This window comes from Portunus trituberculatus, chromosome 41, assembly GCF_017591435.1.
Source record: "Portunus trituberculatus isolate SZX2019 chromosome 41, ASM1759143v1, whole genome shotgun sequence".
Taxonomy (NCBI): Eukaryota; Metazoa; Arthropoda; class Malacostraca; order Decapoda; family Portunidae; genus Portunus; species Portunus trituberculatus.
The window spans coordinates 16680941-16704533 of record NC_059295.1 but is presented as its reverse complement, the minus strand read 5'-3'; the positions used below and the strand labels follow the sequence as shown (position 1 = coordinate 16704533).

The 23593-nt window shown below is 40.5% G+C and overlaps 1 protein-coding gene and 1 long non-coding RNA gene across 5 annotated transcripts in view; both read right to left on the bottom strand.

Annotated features, from left to right (window-relative positions):
* The window catches only part of LOC123516880 (G-protein coupled receptor dmsr-1-like), a 239287-nt gene extending 226201 nt beyond the window's left edge, over positions 1-13086 (bottom strand). For all 4 annotated transcript variants that reach the window (XM_045276600.1, XM_045276602.1, XM_045276599.1 and 1 more), the window contains exon 1: positions 12831-13086. The gene's annotated coding sequence lies outside the window, so the exon portion shown is untranslated. The remainder of the gene's footprint in view (positions 1-12830) is intronic.
* Positions 13087-13302: 216 nt separating this feature from the next.
* LOC123516882 overlaps positions 13303-23593 on the bottom strand; it is a 94732-nt gene continuing 84441 nt past the window's right edge. The window contains exon 2 of the long non-coding RNA XR_006678312.1: positions 13303-13695. This is a non-coding gene — a long non-coding RNA (uncharacterized LOC123516882). The remainder of the gene's footprint in view (positions 13696-23593) is intronic.

Sequence of the window (23593 nt, the reverse complement as noted above, 5' to 3'; positions counted from 1 at the left end):
AGAAGTAAATAAAAGGAATAAACACTGGAGAAGGAAGAATGGAATAATGAAGAGGGGGAAAAACGGAATAGAAACAGTAAATAGAGAAACCGATAGATGAGAAAAAAAAAAAGAATAAATGAAAGTAATCAACAACAACAACAACGACAGAGAGAGAGAGAGAGAGAGAGAGAGAGAGAGAGAGAGAGAGAGAGAGAGAGAGAGAGAGAGAGTAAAAGAAAGGATACAAAGAAGTGTAGGTTAAAGAGTAAAAAATAATAATATAAGAATATTGAAGGTAAAGAAAACGGCTTTGATATTTTCAGAAGTCACCCCTGCCATTCAATAGATAATAGAAAATGTAGCATGTTAATTTTCTTTCCATGGAGATAATAATATTTGTTCCTCTCCTTAAACGTGATGGAATGAAAGAAAGAGAGGAGGAGGAGAAGAGACGTCAGTTACTCTTGATAATTCTCTCTCTCTCTCTCTCTCTCTCTCTCTCTCTCTCTCATCCCTAAAAATATAAAACTTGTTGCTAGCACTGAATCATTCACGGTACACACACACACACACACACACACACACACACACACTGGCCAGTACATCTATTACTTCCCGTAAATCTTTCTCTGCTAATCTATTTACGGACGCATCGAGATATGAAGGAGTCTCGGTTAGTGTGAGCGGCGGACTGTGGTTGCGTGTGTGTGTGGCTGGCTGTGGAAGGCTATGGGTGGGGATGGCTGTGGTGGAGGCTGGGTACCGGGAGGAGGGGGCGTAGTTCCGTCGTTAAAGCAACTGTGCTAACACTAAATTGCGTCTGTGTGCCTCGCCTCCCAATTTTCCGCCTCACCGCTGCAGCATTCCCAAGACGCAGTGAGAGTGTTCCTCATGCCGCGCTGCTACCCAGGTGCCGTGGACGATGTGTGTGTGTGTGTGTTCGGGTGTATGGGGACGCTCGTTACTACTCGCATTGGTCACTGGTGCGTGGGAGTGCCGGTTATACATAAAGATGAGGATAGGCCACGTGTGGTTATTGAAATCCTGGCGGCGGAGACTCGTTTGCATGGTCTCGGTCAAGGTGGTTTAGAAGCTTTGTTCATAAGTTAATGGTTGAGTGAAGGATTGAGGTTTGCTTCATAGTATCTTATTTCATTAACTCCAAGCTATCTATTTACTTTATCTATTGCCTTATTATACTGGAGAATCACTGGAGTATTTACTGACACATTACGTTTTATATCTGACGTGCATAAAGAACAACGGATAATCTGTTCAACTATACTTAGAACATATGTAGCTGCAGTGTTGTATTTCTTAATATTTCTGAACACCTGTTGATTATTTAATACAACACGACTAACATCTATTCCACTGGTAACATTTTCCTACAAGAAGAGTACAATGCCTGCAGCCAAGTACGGACAGACCACGAGTTATTGCTTGTGTCGGCAGCACGTGTGGTGGAAGCAGAGCGGAAACGAACAGCAGCATCGTCCATTGTAGCGAGTGTTCTGCTGGAAAGGCGGAAACATGAGCACCCACGTCAGTAAGGCTGTGACCTCTGAGTACGAGTAACCTAACAACTCGACCCAAGACAAAGTAGGATGGATGAACGCCTCTCCAATTTTGAATTTAGAGTTCAAGAATTATATGGTACCTTAACTACGGTACCTGTAGATTTGAAGATCAAAGATAATAAAGTGTGTATAAACGTAACTCTACATCTTTAACCCCTTCTGTACTGGAACGTATTTTATCATGATTTTTTTGGTTTGATTAGACGATTTTATTTACATAAGGAAGAGTCTATTGAGGTGAGAAGATTAATGACCAGAGTCTTGACTATTTTAATCCCTACATAAGTTTCTGAAGCTGTATAAAATCCCCAAAATAGTAACCAGAATAAATATGAAAATGTGTGCTGGGATTAAAACATCAACGAGATACGGCAATTATGATAATGAGACGCCATCTTCATTGTATCCTTTGATCCAACCACTACCAGTCATCCTTGTTACTTCAATTTAATACCCTCAATAAGCATATGCAAACAAATAAACGAGACATTTTTGGTAGCTATTCTTCTACGGAATGCCACATCGGATCAACCTTCTCCAGCTCTTTTGATCCTGTATACCTTCTTTATTACACTAAAAAAAAAAAAAAAAACTTACTATATACTCGACACCTTTCAAAAAATCGCAATTTCAACTTAAACATACGAATAATACAAGAAAATAGGGGAAGATATAAGAATTACCATTAGATCAACACGCAGCAGTCAATATGTGAAACACTTTATACCATTACATTAACCTAACAGAAAGACATACACGTAAAGAAAAGAAAAAAAACTGGTGACTCTAAACAGCTTACCAATCACAAGGCAGCGTACAGGAAGCAACAAGTGAGTAAGGAGGGCGAACAGGGAAGGAAAAGACGGTGGTGTGGCTGAGACTCGTTACCTTCTGCTCTGATGAAGACTCTCACCTCCTCCCCTCTCTTGCCACTCTATTCCCACCTCGTCCATCCCGCCACATGTAATCTTCGCCTCTATAGCGCCTGTTCACCCCGGCCATGATTGAATTAAGACACAGGCCCACGTAATCTAGTTCCTGTTCTGCCATTCCTATCTACCCTTCCGTCTCCTCCTCCTCTTCCTCCTCCTCCTCCTCCTCCTCGTGCACGCAATGAATACATATGTTGGCACCAATATGTGGAATGAGTGAATGTTGGAGATTGCGTGTGAGAGAGAGAGAGAGAGAGAGAGAGAGAGAGAGAGAGAGAGAGAGAGAGAGAGAGAGAGAGAGAGAGAGAGAGAGAGAGAGAGAGAGAGAGAGAGAGAGAGAGAGAGAGAGAGAGAGAGAGAGAGAGAGAGAGAGAGAGAGAGAGAGAGAGAGAGAGAGAGAGAGAGAGAGAGAGAGAGAGAGAGAGAGATTAACTTTCTAGATTCTCTCATATATAAACGTTAATTCCTATTTCCTTGCCTGCGATACAAATGTGTGAGTGTGTGTGTTAATGTTTTTTTTTTTTTTTTTTGACGACAATCCTCTTACATTTATTTCACCAGTAAAAACAAACGTGAGAGCGCAGTGACACAACTTTAAGTCATTTCCATCACGATTATTTATTTTTTGTTTTCCGGAACACGCGTGAGTTACAGTGTAGTGTATGTTATTATTATACCTGTATACGTACGCTTCATATCATTTCACTTATATTTTTTTCACATCATACACGGACGGCTAAAGTTCAACATTACTACAGCGAATAGAAAAAAATAAATACATTAACAAAAAAAAGGAAATTCATAACTTTGCAGGGAGGCAGTAAAGAATAAAAGAGACTGCTAGAAACATTTACAATATTCTTGGCTTCGTAAAGGGAGATTTAACAACAAAGCGGCATATCTCACGAAGCATCTAATTTGAAAAGAACATAAAACAAATTAAACCTCTCCAACAAAAGTGTAGCAGCATCATAACTATTTGTATTTCACGCGAGATGCTACAGGGTGACACTCCTCTTCACTCAGTCGCCTCGTACCTGTAGAAGCTCTGTGAACCGTAATACAGTGTCCCAAAGAAACAAGGCATTATATTATTCGCCTGGCACATATACAAGCACGGTGAGCCTCCATGCTGCGCCTCATACTAGTGACGTCATGTTCAGTCAAATGTTTCAGGCGAGAAGGCTCAAACGAGGAAACAACACCTGGCGATTATACCTCCACCATTCACATCCAGTTTTCTTGTCCATTGCCGATCATTGAGTATAAAAAAAAAGCAAGGTTAGTATTCCATGAACCAATTTCTACTCTGTTTATTAGGTTAAGTTTGCTACATAACTATTTGGAGAATCTTATTTTGTTTCATGGTCAGAAGTTGCATTTATTCAAAATTTACGAATATGAAACTGCCTTTGCTTCATTGCCATTTTAAGAAAGTGATATGCCTTGTCTCCTTATAAAGCCCTACTCAGAAGACGACTACGCTAACGTGCCGACTCAGAATATACTGACAACCTCCCGACACACACCAGATCAAAGTACTACTAATAAGAAGAAAACACTAAACACACAGGAAATTAACACACACTAGTACCTCACATCTGACACACTCTGTACCCGACATTTCCTCCCCTTACTTATCCCTCCACTAATTAGAACAAGCAACAGATTAATTATATCTTGAGCACTGAGCCACACAACTTGGTCTGAAATTACCGTGACACTCGCAACCCGCCTCCTGACACCTGTTGCTTTGCGGTGAAGCGTATCAAGAACCACTGACACCGCGGACACGGGAGGATGTGCTAATGAACCTCAGAGTCCCTTTCATCTCCACTCTGCAACCTTACGCACCTCAATTCTGGTCTACCGTCTCCAAAGCCATTCAGAACGTAAATCCACACAATTATTAGATATTTTTCATCCCTCACTTTCATTCTGCCTTCCTTTCATTTTTTTTTACCATGCCTTACATTTATTTTGTAGTACATGTTAGTGATAAGTATAAGTATAGGCCAACTGAGAACCTGAACCAATTTAATTATGTTTTTTTCTTTCTTTCTTCTTTTATTTCTACGTATTGTCATGATGCTCTTAATTTTATATGCAAATGTGAACAGAACGCGTGTGATTTTGTCTCGTGACCATGGTGTGTACGAACCACCCACAAAATATAAAATGAAAGAAAATGTTAAATCCTATAGACAGTCATCATCCACTAAAAGGAAAGTGTAAATAGGAAAGAATAGTGTTAACAAGAAGCAACAGTGTAAATCAAGAACCACTAAAAGGGAAAGTGTAAATAGAAAGAAAAATTATCGTTAACAAGAAGCAACAGTTGAAATCAAGAAAGAAAGACTCGGGTTAAAGGAAAGAAAGTGAAAACAAGGCAGGAGGAAAAGAAAAGTAATAGAAAATAAAAAAAGAAAAGAAAAACTAAAGTAGACTAAAACAACAGTTGATAAATATTTAGAAAAGGAAAGAAAACATATCAGAGAAAAAGAAAAAAAAAGAAGAGAAATAAATACGAAAACGACAGTTGATAAAAAGGAAAAAAAAACAAAGACCACAAAATAAGAGGAGAAAAAAAGGAAGAGAAAGAAAAAGAATAAAACAAACGCAAAACAAAACAGAAAAATGAAGGAAAACACTAAACACTCAAAACACAGTAGAACACAAACACAAGAAACCTGAAAAAAAAACACAAAAAAAGCATGACAAAAATTTAAAGCACCACCACCACCACCACCACCACCAGCACAAGTCAGGCACCGGTGAAAAGACTAATATATATATATAAAAAAAAAAAAAAATCACCTTTCTCTTGCGCCGCACTGCACTTGACGAGGGCGGACAAAAGTGAAGGAAGGAAGGTCGCAGGAAGACGGATAGGCGAGGTTAGGTTCAGGAGTGCCCCAGCAGATGACGCCATTATGGAGGTGTATGGGAGGAAGAAAAGCTTTGGAATCTATGGAGGAAGGAGAGAATAGAGGATGAAAGGAGGGAGGAAATGAAGTGATGGTAGGTGCTGGGAAAAGGAGGAGGAGGAGGAGGAGGAAGAGGAGGAGGAGGCAGAGGAAGAGGAAGAGGAGAAGGAGGAAGAAGAGAGTGCGGAGTTGCATAGAGTTGCATAAAATGGAAATAATAAAAAGATTGAGTTGTATTTTTTTATGCGAGATGAATTACAAACAAATTTAAAGGAAAAAAAAAACAAGTAAGGAGAGGATTAACAAAAAGGAAAGGAACAAGATTACAAACACGAAAATCAAACTAAGAGGAAATTATATGAAAAAGAATATAAAATTAGAAATAATTAGTAAAAAGTAAACAAAAACATGGAAAGGAACAGATTTATAACTCTTACCAACAGAGAGAGAGAGAGAGAGAGAGAGAGAGAGAGAGAGAGAGAGAGAGAGAGAGAGAAGAAGAAAGGAGTTAAAAGGGAAAGAATAAAAAAAAAAGCAATGCAAAAAAAAAAAAAAATAGAAGTGGGCGGAGGAGGAAATGAAAGAAGATGAAGAATAAAGAGAGGAAAGGAAATATAAAAGAGAAATGGGAAGGGAAATATGACAAAGCAAAAAGGGAGAGAGGAACAGAATTTGGGGATGGAGAGTGTGGGAATGTAAAGATGAAAAGACGTAGAGAGAGAGAGAGAGAGAGAGAGAGAGAGAGAGAGAGAGAGAGAGAGAGAGAGAGAGAGAGAGAGAGAGAGAGAGAGAGAGAGAGAGAGAGAGAGAGAGAGAGAGAGAGAGAGCAGAAAGATGAACAAATAGAAAGACAAGCAGACAGACAGACAGACAAGCATACAGGCAGGCAAAAATATAGAAACTGTGAAGCAAAATGAAATACAGAGAAGGACAAAACGTAATAAAACAGAGTAATAAACATTTGATGACACGAGAGAGAGAGAGAGAGAGAGAGAGAGAGAGAGAGAGAGAGAGAGAGAGAGAGAGAGAGAGAGAGAGAGAGAGAGAGAGAGAGAGAGAGAGAGAGAGAGAGAGAGACAGACGATATAACCTAAAAACTGAAAGAAAACAAAATAAAAAGACATAAAGCAAAACTCGTGTATGAATCGCAGCAAAAATGAAGAGAGGAAGAGAAAGAGAAAAAGGCAAGAAAAAAAATGACGTAACGATAAAAATGAGACCAAAACAAGAGGCGTGGATGGATCAGAATAAAGAAGGAGGTAGAGGAAGAGAAGGAGCAGCAAAGTGACTCAAGAAACCAGAAGAAACTAGAGATATGGAAGGAGAAGGGGCGTGAAAAAGACTCTGGTTATCCCTCAAGACAAGCTCCGTCGTCTCCAATCTTAGCGCTAATCTTCGCCAGGACGTGGCATTCACCTGACGCGGCTGCCTACAGGAGGGAAACTTTTTTGGTGGAGGGAGAGATTACGCAGGGAAGACAGACGCAAACAAGGAAACAAAGTGAGGGATTGAAGACAGGAGATAAAGAAGTGAAGGGTTTTTCGAGGTGGAAAAATTAAGCAAGGGTGTAAGACGGAAAACAGGAAAATAAGGTGGAGATGAAACGGAGGGATGGAAAGAAAAAAAAAAAAAAAAAAGGGTTCATGAAGGAAGGAAGAAAGATGAAAGTTGGGTGGAATGATTAACAAAAGAACGAGGAAGATGTGAAGGAGGACAGAAAGCAGGAAATGAAAAAGAAAAGGTGGAAAGAAAATCAGGAGGAAAAAAAATATCGAGGAGAGAAAATTGCAAGAACACAAAAGCTAATAAAAAAAAAATAATAATAATAAAGTGAAGGATGAGGAGATAAGAACACGAGAACCTAAAACACAGAAAGATGCAAGAAGCTCGTCTACAGTATAAACGATAGCCATTCCCATCTACCATCCCAAAAACAGAGAGAGAGAGAGAGAGAAAGATAATATTTTTAGTATCATTTACTGGTGTCTATTCCTGTCAAGAGTTCATAATACATTTCCCCCTGTTATATATCCCAGCTACCACTAATAAGGGCAAACGAAAGAAAAAAAATAAAGAGAAGGAAAATAGATGTTCTGTTTGATCCTTTTTGGCTTTCCTTATCCCTTCTTATGTACGTCAAGAGTTCATATATATTTTCCTTCACATATTTCTATTATTACTAATCCGAAGAAAAGACGAAACTAAAGAAGAAAATGGAAAAGAAAACGAAATGAGGACAATGGAGAATAACAGAATAAATACCATACAAGGAAAAAAACCACAAAAAAGGATTAAAGAACAAGAAGAGAGAGAGAGAGAGAGAGAGAGAGAGAGAAGAGAGAGAGAGAGAGAATAGAAAATATGATCCATAAAAGAAGGAAAGGAGGATATAAAGGAGTTATGAAGCAGGGATGAAGAGGAGAAGGAAACAAGAAAGAGGAGAAGAAGGAAAATTAGGGAGCAGATTGAAAGAGGGTGTAGAAGAAAGAAAGGTACGGAACAGAGAATAAAGGAGGAAGGAAGGACCAGATGAACAAAGGAGGAAGGGTATAAAGGAAGGAAGGAAGGAGAGTAGAAAATAGTGATAGTGATAGTATCGGGGATAAAATAATTAGAGAGAGAGAGAGAGAGAGAGAGAGAGAGAGAGAGAGAGAGAGAGAGAGAGAGAGAGAGAGAGAGAGAGAGAGAGAGAGAGAGAGAGAGAGAGAGATGTAAGAAACGTAAGAAAAGTGATATAATGAAATACGTGAAAATAAAACTAAGAAAGATAAACGAGGGAATGAATAAGATAATCCACGATAATTGGAGAATAAAAAGGAATAAAAGCAAGAAGAAGATATTTGGGTGTGTCACACACAGTGAGTAGGTACATGTAAATCAGGAGTTGTGACCTTGTTGTCCCGGTGTGTGGTGTGTGCCTGGTCTCACACGGAAACAATGAGCTCTGAGCTCGTTCCGTAGGGTAACAGAGACAGCAGATCAAACAGTGAAAAAAAACAGTGAATTACATACACACACACACAAACATACACTCTTATTACACTTCAGTTTTCCATTGACGTTTACTATTAAAACACACACACACACACACACACACACACACACACACACACACACACACACACGGGCGCGACAGATGTGACACCGCATGCACTTTACAGCACGCCAGTTATTACGGCCTGCAGTGCGCCACGGCAATAACCTACACTTTAACACATCCAATAGTGGCAGTACGTGTCATAAACTCAACGAAAAAAACAACAAAAGGAAATGAATAAAACTAACTGCTAATACAATGAACACCACTAACCCATGATATTTACTTACTCAACTTGTTTCTATGTGTTTTTCTATTTTTAACTCAACCCAAAAAAAGAAAATAAATAAAAAAAAATAGCTGTTAATACAATGGACAAGAAAAACACATCATATTTACTATTCGAGCTTTCTTCTTCGTGTTCTTTAATATTTTTCCTGTGTTTTTGTTCTATTATTTTTCTATACGTATGTAAGGGAAAACAAGATGAAAGAAGTATCATCACAACCCCACATCATCAAGATCAAGATGGAAGAAGTAAACTAACATGGATGAAAGGCTGGAGAAGACAGGAAGGGAATGGAGGGTGTTGCTGTTGGGATTGTGTAAAGAGACGAGTGAAAGGATGATGGAGGCTGTGAAGGACTGACTATCTGGAGAGAACGTGGCGATCGAGGTGTAGGAATAAGTAGTGGATAAAATACTGGTCTTTTATTTATCTATTTTTTCTGTTTGTCGTTTTATTTATTTATTTACTTTTTTTTTTTTTTTTGGTCCTGGCTTCGGAGCGATCTCGAGCCACCTGTACCATCAAGATCAAGATTAAGCTTTAAATTTAATCTTCTATTTTTCCCTCTCCTTATTATCCTCCTTGTCCTGCTCCTCCTCCTCCTCCTCCTCTTTCTCCTCCTCCTCCTCCTCCTCCTCCTCCTCCTCCTCCTCCTCCTCCTCCTCCTGCAGGGCTCGTTAATAAATATCGTACTTGTCACATGACGTAACTTTTGCCATTCGTTACTCTTTTGTTTGAGTAGTTTTGTCACATCAGTATTGGACGCAAGACTCAATGTTCGGTGTGTTTGTCTGTTTGTTATTCTGTCCAACCGTCTCTGTCTCTGTCTCTCTCTCTCTCTCTGTCTCTCTCTCTCTCTCTCTCTCTCTCTCTCTCTCTCTCTCTCTCTCTCTCTCTCATTTACATCCTCCAGTGAACAACAAACCACGGCACTTCTTTCGTCCTCCTCCTCCTCCTCCTCCTCCTCCTCCTCCTCCTCCTCCTCCTCCTCCTCCTCCTCCTCTTCCACCTCTTCCTCCTCCTCCTCCTCCATCTCCTCCTCTTCCACCTCTTCCTCCTCCTTCTCCTCCTCTTCTTCGTCCCGCCTCTTTTGTGTTGCAAATGTCACGAAGTTGTGCAGTGCCGTGCATCTGTATCTGACTGAGAGGTATTTACATTTTTGCGTTTCTCTGGTGTGCTTTGTTCCATGAGTTGTATTGTGTACGACCACGCCTCGGCCCTTAAGTTTGCCTCAATCCCTCGTTTCTTTCACTTTTTCCTCCTTCCTCTCATGTCCTAGTTATTCATTTATTTATTTTCATGTGTGTGTGTGTGTGTGTGTGTGTGTGTGTGTGTGTGTGTGTGTGTGTGTGTGTTTTCTTTATATTTGTTTCGTTTATACGTCTAATTTTTCTTACAAGTGTATCTTCATTTTTTTTTTTTTGTAATTCTCTTTCGTTCTAACTTTTCTTCCTTTTCTTCTGTTTTTTTTCCTTTTCCTTCACTTTTTCTCCATATTCAAAACAAACTGTATTTTCCATTATGAGTATTTTCTAACCTCTGTCTTACTTCTTATAACATTTCCTTTTATCTCTATTTCTTGTTTTATTTGTTCTTCTCTTCCTCCATTCATAACACGCAAGATTCTTTCCTTTTTTTTCCTTTCTTTCCTTCTATTCCTTCATTCCCTTCTTCCATTCCTTACAACAAACATTACTTATTTTTCTTCATTACCTTTCCTATCTCTCTTCCTTCCTTCTTTCCTCTCTCTCTCTCTCACTCTCTCTCTCTCTCTCTCTCTCTCTCTCTCTCTCTCTCTCTCTCTCTCTCTCTCTCTCTCTCTCTCTCTCTTTTCATCTCCTTCCACCCCATTAGTACTGAGTGTCTCTCCTTTCTTCCTTCCTTCAACCCTTCATTCGTTCCTTTCTTCCTCCTTTCCATCTCTCTCTCACCTTTCCTCCACTTCAATGACGATGTGGGTCAGTATTTCATCTTTTTTCCCCCCGTTGTGTATTTCTCCACTTACCTTTCCTCCTCCCTCCATCTTTCTCCTTCCTTCCCTCCATTCCTCTCTTCTCTCTCTCCCTCCCATGAATTTTGCTACTAAAAATAGACGTTCCATTATTTTCTTAACTTTTTATCTAAAATATAAAATGAAATGCATTACTGATTTACTAAAATACATGCCGAGAGAGAGAGAGAGAGAGAGAGAGAGAGAGAGAGAGAGAGAGAGAGAGAGAGAGAGAGAGAGAGAGAGAGAGAGAGAGAGAGAGAGAGAGAGAGAGAGAGAGAGAGAGAGAGAGAGAGAGAGAGAGAGAGTTAATTACGACTCTAAAGCTGGTTTAAAACTTGTCCTCTTTAGAATGTCGTCAGAAGGAGGAGGAGGAGAAGGAGGAGGAGGAGGAGGAGGAGGAGGAGGAGGAGGAGGAGGAGGAGGAGGTAAAAGAAGAGTATATCATCGAAAAGTCTTGGCTACTTGAGAATTTACGAGAGAGATGATAGAAAGAGATAACACACACACACACACACACACACACACACACACACACACACACACACACACACACACACACACACACACACACACACACACACACACGGACAGGACAGCACTCAAGATGCACTTAAGACAACCTACCCCAACCACCACCACCACCACCACCACCACCACCACCAGCACTATCAAGGCCAAGGCTCAGCTCTCTCATCTCCTCCCTAACAAAGCAAACACGTCCACCCAACCAGTGCCAGGTGAGCTTGAACGGTCCTCTCTACTATATATACTGAAGGTGTGCACGGTATATTGCCTCCTGGCCACACACACACACACACACACACACACACACACACACACACACACACACACACACACACACACACACACACGCACACATACACACACACATGCAGCTGTTGTCCGTTAGATGCATAAATTGACAATACACAGTTTGGATGCCACGTCTCTCTCTCTCTCTCTCTCTCTCTCTCTCTCTCTCTCTCTCTCTCTCTCTCTCTCTCTCTCTCTCTCTCTCTCTCTCTCTCTCTCTCTCTCTCTCTCTCTCTCTCTCTCTCTCTCTCTCTCTCTCTCGTCCACCTGAGCCGTCCCCAGGTTCTCACTCACACATCACTGATTAAAGGGTGGAGGCTTCACTGGCAACACTCACAGCCAAGGAGAGAGGAAGAGCTCACAGATGCTTTCCTCCTCCTCCTCCTCCTCCTCCTTCTCCTCTTCCTCCTCCTCTTCCTCTTCATCTTTTTTTTCTTCTTCTTCTTCTTCTTCTCCTTCTTCCTGGTTGACTTGTGTTCTTCAGTGTGTCTTCACCTTCACTATCTCAATTTTGTCATTCTCAAAAAAAAAAAAAAAGCTCTTCGTATTACCAAATTCCAAGGATCTTAAGTGTGCAAATGACTGATCCTTCTTTGTCATCCTATTCTTCCTGATCCTCTTCTTTTTTCTTGTTTCCCTCTTCTTTTTTTTCCTTTTTCCTCCTCTTCCTCTTTCTTTTCTTTCTCCTCCTCCTGCTCCTGCTCCTCTAGACGAACTATTTCACCTTCCATCCAATCCTCAGTGATACCTGCTCTTCCTCCCTTCGATAAACACAAAGTAACACAAAGGGAGAGCCAAGCGATAACACACCATTAAGCACTCCAAAGGCTGCTTCTGATACGCTGCACTATTTCCTTCCACTCCCGTTGGCAAAGGGCTTACTAAACACACATATATATCCTCTACTAGTCTTCAAATAAATAACCAACAGGCCATAGTAAGGATAAGAAGCAATGCAAACACGTCCTTTTCCAATTAAGATAGTAAAAGTTAGCGCTGTAATAACTACTAGGTAAATACGTGAATGTTGAATAGATGAACGTAAAAAGTTATACGAAATACTGGAGAATAAATGTGCATATTGGAAGCCGCGGTCTGTGATCATGAAAGATGTAATAAAAAAGAAAGAAGAAACATTTTTTTTTTTTTCCTATCCATGACTCTGTGTGTTTATGAGTCTACTCTATATATATTTACTGACGTTCATTCCAGCAAAGCACTGTAAAAAATGCTATGAACACACACACACACACACACACACACACACGTTTACTTACATGAGTCGCCTCGCGTGTGTGCGTCCGTAGGTGTCTTGCCTCGAAGGTGATGATTATGATGAGGGCAGTTAGCGAGGGTGGAGGGAAGGAAAGGAGAGAGGAAGAGGGATTGAAGATGATGGATTACACAGTACTTTCTTTTTCCTTTTCCTTTTCTATCTTTTTTTTTACAATTTTTATTTCCTTCGTTATTACTTTTTATCGTTTCTCAATCTATTTATTTTGTTTATTTGTTGTTTGAATTAATCCACTAGTCTATTTTTTTTTTTCGTTCTTTTGTTTTTTCTTCTGGTTTTTTTTTTTTTTATCTTTCTGTTTACGATTTTCTTTATCTAAAAAAAACCCCCACTTGTTTATCTTTTATTCTTCCCTTCACATCACTTTCCTCTCACAATGTTACTGATTATTTCCTATCTACGTGTACTCTTCCCAATCAAATCTTCACCTCACAATCTCATTTTTCCTTTCGTTCTTTTCTTTTATCATTATGCAACAAATCCCTCTGCACTTATCACCCTTTAAATTCTTCCCCTTTTTTTCTTTTTACTTTCCTCACTCTCTTTTATTCTTTCCTTATTTCACCTCCCTCACTCCCTTTCCTTTTACCATCTCCATTTATCACTTACTTCCCTTTCCTCCTCTCTCCACACTCTATCTATCTCTTTACTACCTCGTATCTTCCCACGTCACATCTAAAAGCAGAAGAGGTGTTGAACGGGCGCAGATTTTGAACTAGATGACAAAGGTAAAGATGGTGATGATGATGAAGGGAGAGGAGGAGGAAGTATCGTCTGCCTCCCCATTACCAGTATCATCACGGCTGCTATCGTCATCAGTAAGAGCACAGGTGTTGGAGCACACATACCTGGAAACAAAAAAAGAAAAGGTGCTTGATGTTAATTGGAGATCATTAAAGTGAGATACGTTTATGTAAATGGGATGTAAAATGTTAGTGTTTTATTTAGCGTTATGGTATTAGGGAGAGAGAGAGAGAGAGAGAGAGAGAGAGAGAGAGAGAGAGAGAGAGAGAGAGAGAGAGAGAGAGAGAGAGAGAGAGAGAGAGAGATTATCATGGTATTCTAAACAACTCCACCTGTTTATTATAATTGTCAGGTATTTATGACTCACTGTGGCTTTGAGCTATTCTCATACGCATGGCAGAGATTTGTGTGTGTGTGTGTGTGTGTGTGTGTGTGTGTGTGTGTGTGTGTGTGTGTGTGTGTGTGTGTGTGTGTGTGTGTGTGTGTGTGTGTGTGTGTGTGTGTGTGTGTATGTGTGTGCGTGTGTGTGTGTGCCTTTGAGCTATGTATTAACACAGGATGCTAGTATATGCAGTTAATAAATCCTGTTGCTTTTGTGATGTATTTCCTGTTTAAAATGAATAATTATACAAGAGTATTTGTGTTTAATAAAAAATTCATATAATATAAAACTCACGTGTGTGTAAATGTTCTCTCTCTCTCTCTCTCTCTCTCTCTCTCTCTCTCTCTCTCTCTCTCTCTCTCTCTCTCTCTCTCTCTCTCTCTCTCTCTCACACACACACACACACACACACACACACATATATTAGTAGCATCTGCGTATATCAATCTTTTGAAAGGAATCTGAAATATGACGCGAAAAAATAATCTTTCTCTTATGAAAAGAAGGTCCCGGGCTGATAAAAACATGCGATGAAGATTGAAGAGGAGGAGGAGGAGGAGGAGGAGGAGGAGGAGGAGGAGGAGTTTATGGTAATACAGATCTCAGTTGGAGCTCCCTAATAATAACTACAATGTTTATGGTAATACTCTCAGTTGGAGCTCCCTAATCTCTCTCTCTCTCTCTCTCTCTCTCTCTCTCTCTCTCTCTCTCTCTCTCTCTCTCTCTTACAGTACAACGATACACTTTCATAATATTTCTTCTTTTTCTTTTGCATATGTACATTCTTATTTATCTAAAACACACACACACACACACACACACACACACACACACACACACACACACACACACACACACACACACACACACACACACACATGTAAAGACCAAATGACAGGGAAAGTAGAGCGCAGAGGAAGAGGAAGAGGAAAGGAGAAGAGGGGAGAGTAGGGGAAAAGGAAGTAAGAGAGAGAGAGAGAGAGAGAGAGAGAGAGAGAGAGAGAGAGAGAGAAGGGAAACCACTACCTCGCCGACATCAAAGTAATGGAAAAATTCACAAACTTTACGGAACTAAATTTACGAAGCGAGCCGAGTGACAAGAAAATGCCCTCGTTAAAGGAATATTGGGGGCAATTAATGGGCAAGTGAGGGAGGGAGGGAGGGAAGGAGGGATAGAGGGGGGGAAGGAGGGAGGGAGGGAGGGAGGGAGGGATAGAGGGATGGAGGTGAGGAGAGAAACACAGAGAGGAGTGATGGAAAGAAGGAAGGTGGGATGAGAGGAAAATAATGAAGGATGGCAAAATTTGAAGAGAGAGAGAGAGAGAGAGAGAGAGAGAGAGAGAGAGAGAGAGAGAGAGAGAGAAAAATAGAAAAAATGCAACCAAAGTAAAGATAATTAAAGATAAGAGAATAAAAGGAGAGGGAAAGTGTGGAAGAAACAAAGAAAGGAAGAAGTGAAGAAGAAAAGAAAGAAAGGAGGGAAGAGGGGAGAGTACGATAGGAGGAAGGAAAAGTCAACAGGTGGGAGGAAGTAGATAAGAAAGAGGGAAGGTGAAAGATGATGAGGGAGTAGGGAGGGGAGGGAGGTGGGAGGGGAGGGAGAGAGGGGGTGTGGTGATGGAAACCTGGAGTGTGGTATAAAAGTAATGGCGATTGAACGGAAAGAGAAAAGAAGGAAAGGAGGAAACAAGAGAAAGAAAGGAGACAACAAGCAGGGAAGGGAGGAAAGGAAAAAAAAGGAAGAAAGAGACGGAAGGAAAGGGAAGAGAAAAAAAAACAGAGGCAGGAGTCGTAAAAAATAAAGTGGAAAAAAAATGATGAAAAGCAGAAAAAGAAAAAGAAAAATATTACGTCTCTCTCTCTCTCTCTCTCTCTCTCTCTCTCTCTCTCTCTCTCTCTCTCTCTCTCTCTCTCTCTCTCAGATCAACGTTTTTCTTAGATTTTAAAAAATATATAAAGAATCTACAAGTCCTAAAATTTTTCCATATCAATTTATTCATTTTTTTTTTTTTTGTAGTCGTATTAAATTCCTGTTCACATTTCCATTCCCTCAGTTGATTGGAAACCTTCAATAAAAAACTGTATAGGAGTAAAAAAAAAAAAAAAAGTAAAACGAGAAAAGTTAAAGAGAGAGAAAAAGTGAGAAATGAACTTTGTGTGAGTGAGTATGTGTGTGTGTGTGGGGGGTGTATCTATGTCTGTGTCTATGTCTATGTGTGTGTATGTAGGTGCGGAGGAAGGAGTGGTGTTTGTGTTTTTGCTGAGAGGTAAACAAAAAGAAATGACGGAAATTTAATCGTCTGGTTGTTTATCTATCAATCTGACAGCCTGAAACAGATAGACATGCAGACAGACAGACAGATAGACAATACTGAATCAGCTTTCCTCCAGTCGCTCAGGAAGAAACAGAACAGGAATTTAATTTAAACTGAGACCCAAAGAATGAAATTAAAGAGAGGATGCTGATTGTGTGAAGCTGACGAAGGAAATACAGTGGAGAGAGAGAGAGAGAGAGAGAGAGAGAGAGAGAGAGAGAGAGAGAGAGAGAGAGAGAGAGAGAGAGAGAGAGAGAGAGAGAGAGAGAGAGAGAGAGAGAGAGAGAGAGAGAGAGAGAGAGAGAGAGAGAGAGAGAGAGAGAGAGAGAGAGAGAGAGAGAGAGAGAGAGAGAGAGACTGATAAATGGATGGACGGATGCATGTATGTATATATGTATGTATAACTGATCTGGTAAACAAAATAATGGTTGTAATTAGACTGTGATACATAAAACAGAGTGAACAAAGAAAAGATTAAAAACTTACTAAAAATACGAAAACTGGTGAAAAAATTGAAAAAAAACTAACACACACACACACACACACACACACACACACACACACACACACACACACACACACACACACACACACACACACACACACACACACACACACACACACACGATTCCCAATAAGACTTAACACCCTTTTCTCACCAGTCCAATGGCAGGATTTTAATCAAACTAATGATATACGTCCCCTGAAAAAAGAGATGTAACAAAACGGCAGCACATTTTCCTTCTTCACCCTTGCCTTTCCCTTCCTTCTCTTGTTATTTTTTTTTTCCTTTCATCTCAGCCTACCATCCACCCTACCGCCCAGACAAGGATCATTAGGCAAAGACCACGAGGAGCCGAGTAAGAGCGGCAGGACTCCCAAACACACATACTACTCAGGGTATAAAAACGAAACAGGATAGCATCTCATTTCGTAAATCATGACATACTTCGGTGTTTGTCTACATTACATAATACTTTAACATACTGCTACTTCTACTACTACAACAATTACTACTACCACTACTACTACTACTACTACTACTACTACTACTACTACTACTACTACTACTACTACTACTACTACTTTACTACTACTACTACTTCACGCAGCCAAATACCAACTAACCACAAATATAAGAAAGAAAAATTGAAATGGAGCGTGATCATGTTCAGGAAAATAGAGAAAAAGAGTTTGGAAAGTACTAGGACGAAGAAAAATAAGAGGAGGAGGAGGAGGAGGAGGAGGAGGAGGAGGAGGAGGAGGAGGAGGAGGAGGAGGAGGAGGAGGAGGAGGAGGAGGAGGAGGAGGAGGAGGAGGAGGAGGAGGAGGAGGAGGAAAGAAAAGCTGCAGTGTCTTTCTCCAGCCTGTTCTCATTATGGAAGTTGTCATTCTGTGTCAGGTTTCTGCAATCTTTCTGGAATCGAGACTGATGGTAATGAGGAGTGACTGGTGGGTTCAAGGAGGAGGAAAAGGAGACGCAAGGAAACAAAAGAGGAAGCACATAAAGCGGGAGATATATTAGTCTTTAGTATTTATTGTTGTGGGGAAACATGTCGCATATATTAAGAAAAATTATTTACTATAGACAAAAGCCATTCCCATCAAACGTTTGCCACACACAGAGCAAGAAGGAAAGAAGAAATTCCATATAGTAAGAAAAAATTATTTGCCATAGACGAAGGCCATTTCTCCACCAAACGTTTGCCACACACAGAGCAAGAGGAAATTCCGTGTTGAGTGAAGAAACTGCATAAAAGATTAATAGAAAACTAAAATAATTGTGAATGTTGGTATGTATACACAACCAGCAACGACTCAGAAACCAACACTCAAACGTAATTCCAAGGGGTATATATTTCTCTTAAAAATTGTTGCAACAGAGAACAAAATCTCACAAATGGAATGAAATCGTCCAGTTTATGTCAAGAAAATGTGTCTGTTGCGTCATCCTCGACATGAAAAGGTAAAATTTCTAAATGTTACCACTTGATTGAAGTGCGTAGTTTCAATTGACGGCAATGTTTTACCAGATATCTTTAGGCTGTTGTTATGTCTCTTGTCACATCTGGCTGATCAAATGTAAAGTGAAAATCCGCAGTAATGTTGTCGAATCTTTTCAAATTTTTACACACCATTTTGTTCGCAGAGAATATCTAAGTTTTAGGTTTCTTCTTATTTCAAGTTGTACTATTTCTAGTTAGTCAATTTTTTTTCTATAATATAGGAACCAACAATGTAAGGCCATTCAAGATTAGGTCGAGCCAGAGAACTTTACGGTTTTAATCTAAACTTTACTTATTTGTTATTTCGGCTCACGGCAGAAAGTTGTTCACCATCCAGTGTATATTAATCATGGTGATTATTGCTTCCGATGCAAAGTTTACTGCCATAAATTTTCATTCGTCATTCATTGACCCAACGAGTTGGTAGTCGATCTTAATTCAACCACAAAGCTTCTTTGTTCTGTGTTGTAGTCCTTTAATGGTTATTTTCGTGTGTTCGGAAAACTTTGACACTTTTCAAGTAATCATTGTATATCAAGAACAGCACAGAGTTCAGCAGCGAACTCTGAGGCACGCCACTTTTTTCATATTAATTATGACAATGACATGAAAAAGAGTTTACTATCATTCTACTTCCAGTCACAGATCACGTCCTCTATCTAACTGTGGACACTGCCACTTGTGTGTGCACCTTACTGAGCGTTCCCGTCACAGGTATTTTCTCGATAACCTTTTACGGAACCAAGATTAAAACCGTAACAAACTTACTGCGGAAACTATAAACATGTAAAAATATTTCACTATACTGTCTCGAAATCTAGGTTTAACAAAACAACATAAACAATACAAGAAAACAGAATCAACAAACAAACAACAAAAATAACAACTATAGCAGCAGCAACAATAAAAAAACAAACAAGTAGTATCAGTAGCAGTAGTAGTAGTAGTAGTAGTAGTAGTAGTAGTAGTAGTAGTAGTAGTAGTAGTAGTAGTAGTAGTAGTAGTAGTAGTAGTAGTAGTAGAAGTGGTGGTGGTAGTATTAGTAGCAGTAGTATTTGCAGTGTAATGGTAGAAGTAAAGCAAACAACCGTAAAGGGATCACTTACACTATCTATAATAGCAGCAAACACACAGACACACACACACAGACACACACACACACACACACACACACACACACACACACACACACACACACACACACACTATTTAGTAATATATGTGTTGGCCCTAAACTTACAGCTCAGACATCAATACCACACGGAACACTGCGCTATACTAGACGACGACATGATCCATAACAACAATGACAACAACAACAACAATGATAGAAACAATAATGACAACACAAACAACACACCCCACAAAACCAAACCAAGAAAATTAACACAATCCATCACAAACACACACACACACACACACACACACACACACACAAGGTCCATTCCTCATTAAGGTCGTTCATGGCTTCTCTCTTTAATTGCTTCCCTTGCTTAATTGCTTTGGCTGACCCGACCCCACGAGAGAGAGAGAGAGAGAGAGAGAGAGAGAGAGAGAGAGAATTTTACGAGTAGTAGTAGTAGTAGTAGTAGTAGTAGTAGTAGTAGTAGTAGTAGTAGTAGTAGTAGTAGTAGTAGTAGTAGTAGTAGTAGTAGTAGTAGTAGTAGTAGTAGTAGTAGTAGTAGTAGTAGTAATAGTGGTACTTGTAGTATTAGTGGTAGTAGTAGTAGTAGTAGTAGTGGTAGTGGTGGTGGTGGTGGTGGTGGTGGTGGTGATGGTGGTGTTGGTGGTGGTGGTGGTGGTAGAAAGTAAGGAGATAGAAGGGGACAGAGAGAACACAGACAGGCAGAGATACAACACACATAGCCACTGACAAGCCCCGGTGATGAGTCCTCCTGAAACACTCCGATTGTAGGCTTGTTTCTCCCCCCCCCCTCCCTTTCGACCACACATTCCTTGTTCCTTGTGTAAAACCTAATGTCCCCTCCACACCTCTCTCTCTCTCTCTCTCTCTCTCTCTCTCTCTCTCTCTCTCTCTCTCTCTCTCTCTAATAACTTTCAATATGGCCAGTATATTTACACATCTCTTTTGCTTTTTTGTTATATCTCGTTTCGACTTCAAATATACCAGAGCGAAATATGAAATAACACACACACACACACACACACACACACACACACACACACACACACACACACACACAAAGGCACAGACAACACTACCCAATACAGTTATTTTTCGCTCCACTGATTTAACTTCCTTCCTTTCTCCACCAAAAGAGATAAACGCGCAAAACAAACAAAAACTCACTAGAAAAAAAAAAAAACTAAATGTGTGAGGCTTTTACGGCGAGTCGAAGCGATGAGAGAGAGAGAGAGAGAGAGGCGAGGGTGCGGGTGACGGATAACCAAGGGAGGAGAAGGAAGAGGAGGGAACAGAGGCCGTCCTGATGCTGCCGAGCGAGAGGTAATGAAAGTCTAGGGAACAAGTAATAGAGTATAATTTCCGATACGTGGTGCGTTGGGTGCGTTGTGACCAGTTCAGGTGCAAAGGGACGTGATGAATAAGGATGTACGGATGAGAGAAGGATGAGCGTCAGGGTGGAAAGATAGATAAGTAATTGGATAGATTTATTTTGTGAAAAGATTGTCTGTGTGTGTTGTAAAAAGTTTAGCCCCCTTCAATACTGGGACACATTTTTTACCTTGAGGTTTGTGTACGATTTGATCATTTTATTGACATCAGGAAGCGTCTATCGAGCCCAGAAGATTAATGGCCACTATCTTCGCTATATCAATCTCCCACGTGACTTTCTGAAGCTGTATAAAATCACCAAACAGTAAATAGAATGAATATGGAAACACGTCATGGTACTGAAGAGGTTAAGTGGGGATGGACGTAGAGCAAGTGAAAGTATGTATGTATGACAAGAGGATTAGTTTAAGTGGAAATATTGTTGATTATAAGTGTGTGGATTTGTGTTTTTACTGCGGGAGTGTGTGTTGTCGTGGGTGATATTTGTACTGTGGTGAGTTCAAGAGGAGAGGAAAATGATGAGTATGTAGAGATGAAAGGCAGGTGGATGACTTTCAAAGGGTGAGGAAATTATGAATGTGTGAGCTATCTATCTTTTTATGGAATTTTGGCCAACAAGATGAAAGGTAGGATGAATTTCAAAGTGGAATGGAATTTTTTTATATATTCTTTATTTTTTATATGTAAGAGGGAAATTATGAGCTGGATATTTTTCTAGATAAAAGAGATCCTGGCCAACGGCAACGAAACAGTAATAAGAAACCTTACTGTAGACGATAGCCCCTTAACAAAAAATGCCCAAAAGAATTCCATAATTACGTGGTAAGGATTCATAACGGGAAGGAAATACACAAACGGTTTCAGAGTTCACCGGTAAAAGTAATGAATGGGCGAGAATACTGGGCGAAGATGATAGACGTTGGAAAAACAAGAATGTGAATCTCTTCAAGAGGTGCGCTGACTTAGATAAATAGGGTTGCGCTTTGCGTGGGATAGAGAGATGAAGTTTACGATGATTAATAAGTCAGGAATTATACGAAAAAGTTTGCATAGAATATTGAGATGTGGAACGGATGTAGAATGTTGTGAAATACGAATAGAAAAAACCATGATGGGAAGGATGGGGAGGGACAGAGAGAGAGAGAGAGAGAGAGAGAGAGAGAGAGAGAGAGAGAGAGAGAGAGAGAGAGAGAGAGAGAGAGAGAGAGAGAGAGAGAGAGAGAGAGAGAGAGAGAGAGAGAGAGAGAGAGAGAGAGAGAGAGAGAGAGAGAGAGCAAAATCAGGTCAAGTATGAACATGAAAGGGAAGTAGCAGTATCAGCAGCAGCAGGAGCAGCAGTAGCAGTGGCACAGGAACCATTCATTGCATTAATTAAGAGCTAACAGAAGGGTGCTCGCCTCTCACAGACGGCAAATACGTATAGGGGACTTTTGCAACTTTCTCTCTCTCTCTCTCTCTCTCTCTCTCTCTCTCTCTCTCTCTCTCTCTCTCTACTTATATTCAAAGTTTCATCATTCCTCTCTTATACACACACACACACACACACACACACACACACACACACACACACACACACACACACACACACACACACACACACACACACACACACACACACACACACACACACACACACACACACACACTTATTACTCTGCTATGACTGACGAGAAAAGATATACGGCAAATATTAACATTGGAGAGAGAGAGAGAGAGAGAGAGAGAGAGAGAGAGAGAGAGAGAGAGAGAGAGAGAGAGAGAGAGAGAGAGAGAGTAACACACACATAAATAAATACATACATATAAGATCACTTACATTCATGAGCTGACTGACTGACCAACTGACTGACCGACTGAATAACCGACCAACTGACTGACTGACTGACTTACTACGGAGATAAATTCACCTTCAAAGTCAGTATAAAGCGGAAGGAAGGGAAGGAATGGAAGCGAGAGAGGAGAGGGGCGGAGGAGGAAGAAGTAAAGGGATGGTGAATGGAAGAGGGAAATGGAGGAAGGGAAGGGAAGGAGGAGCACACTTGAGAGGCGGAGGTGGAAATTGCGTGCGGATTTGAGTGTCCCAGCAAGTGTGTGTGTGGAGGGCAGGTGGAGGAGTGGAGTGGAGGATATAAAAAAATAAGTGGACGAGGTGAAGGAGGTGAAGGAGGGCATTGGGGAAAGCCAGGAAGAGGAGAAGGAGGAGGAAGAGGAAGAAGAGGAGAGGAAGAGGAGGTAGAGAGAGAGAGAGAGAGAGAGAGAGAGAGAGAGAGAGAGAGAGAGAGAGAGAGAGAGAGAGAGAGAGAGAGAGAGAGAGAGAGAGAGAGAGCCGAAGGTGCTGAGTGTGTGTGGTGTGTGTGACAAGCGTAAATGAGTGTGTTTTAGGAGGACGTTTCCCACCATCACACACACACTCACACACACACACACACACACACACACACACACACACACACACACACACACACACACACACACACACACACACACACACACGTACGTCCGTCGATATGTGAAGGGAAAGGGGCGAGAATCGAAGACCCGTAAAGGCGAGTTTAGTGTTTCATTCCCAACAAAGAGACCAGAGAGCGAGAGAGAGAGAGAGAGAGAGAGAGAGAGAGAGAGAGAGAGAGAGAGAGAGAGAGAGAGAGAGAGAGAGTTAATTAATAAATGCGTTATCTTATGCCATTTCACTCCATCCATGAGACAAAGTGGGTATATTAACGTTTTTCTTTTCCCCGCATTGACAAAGGGACGAAGACGACA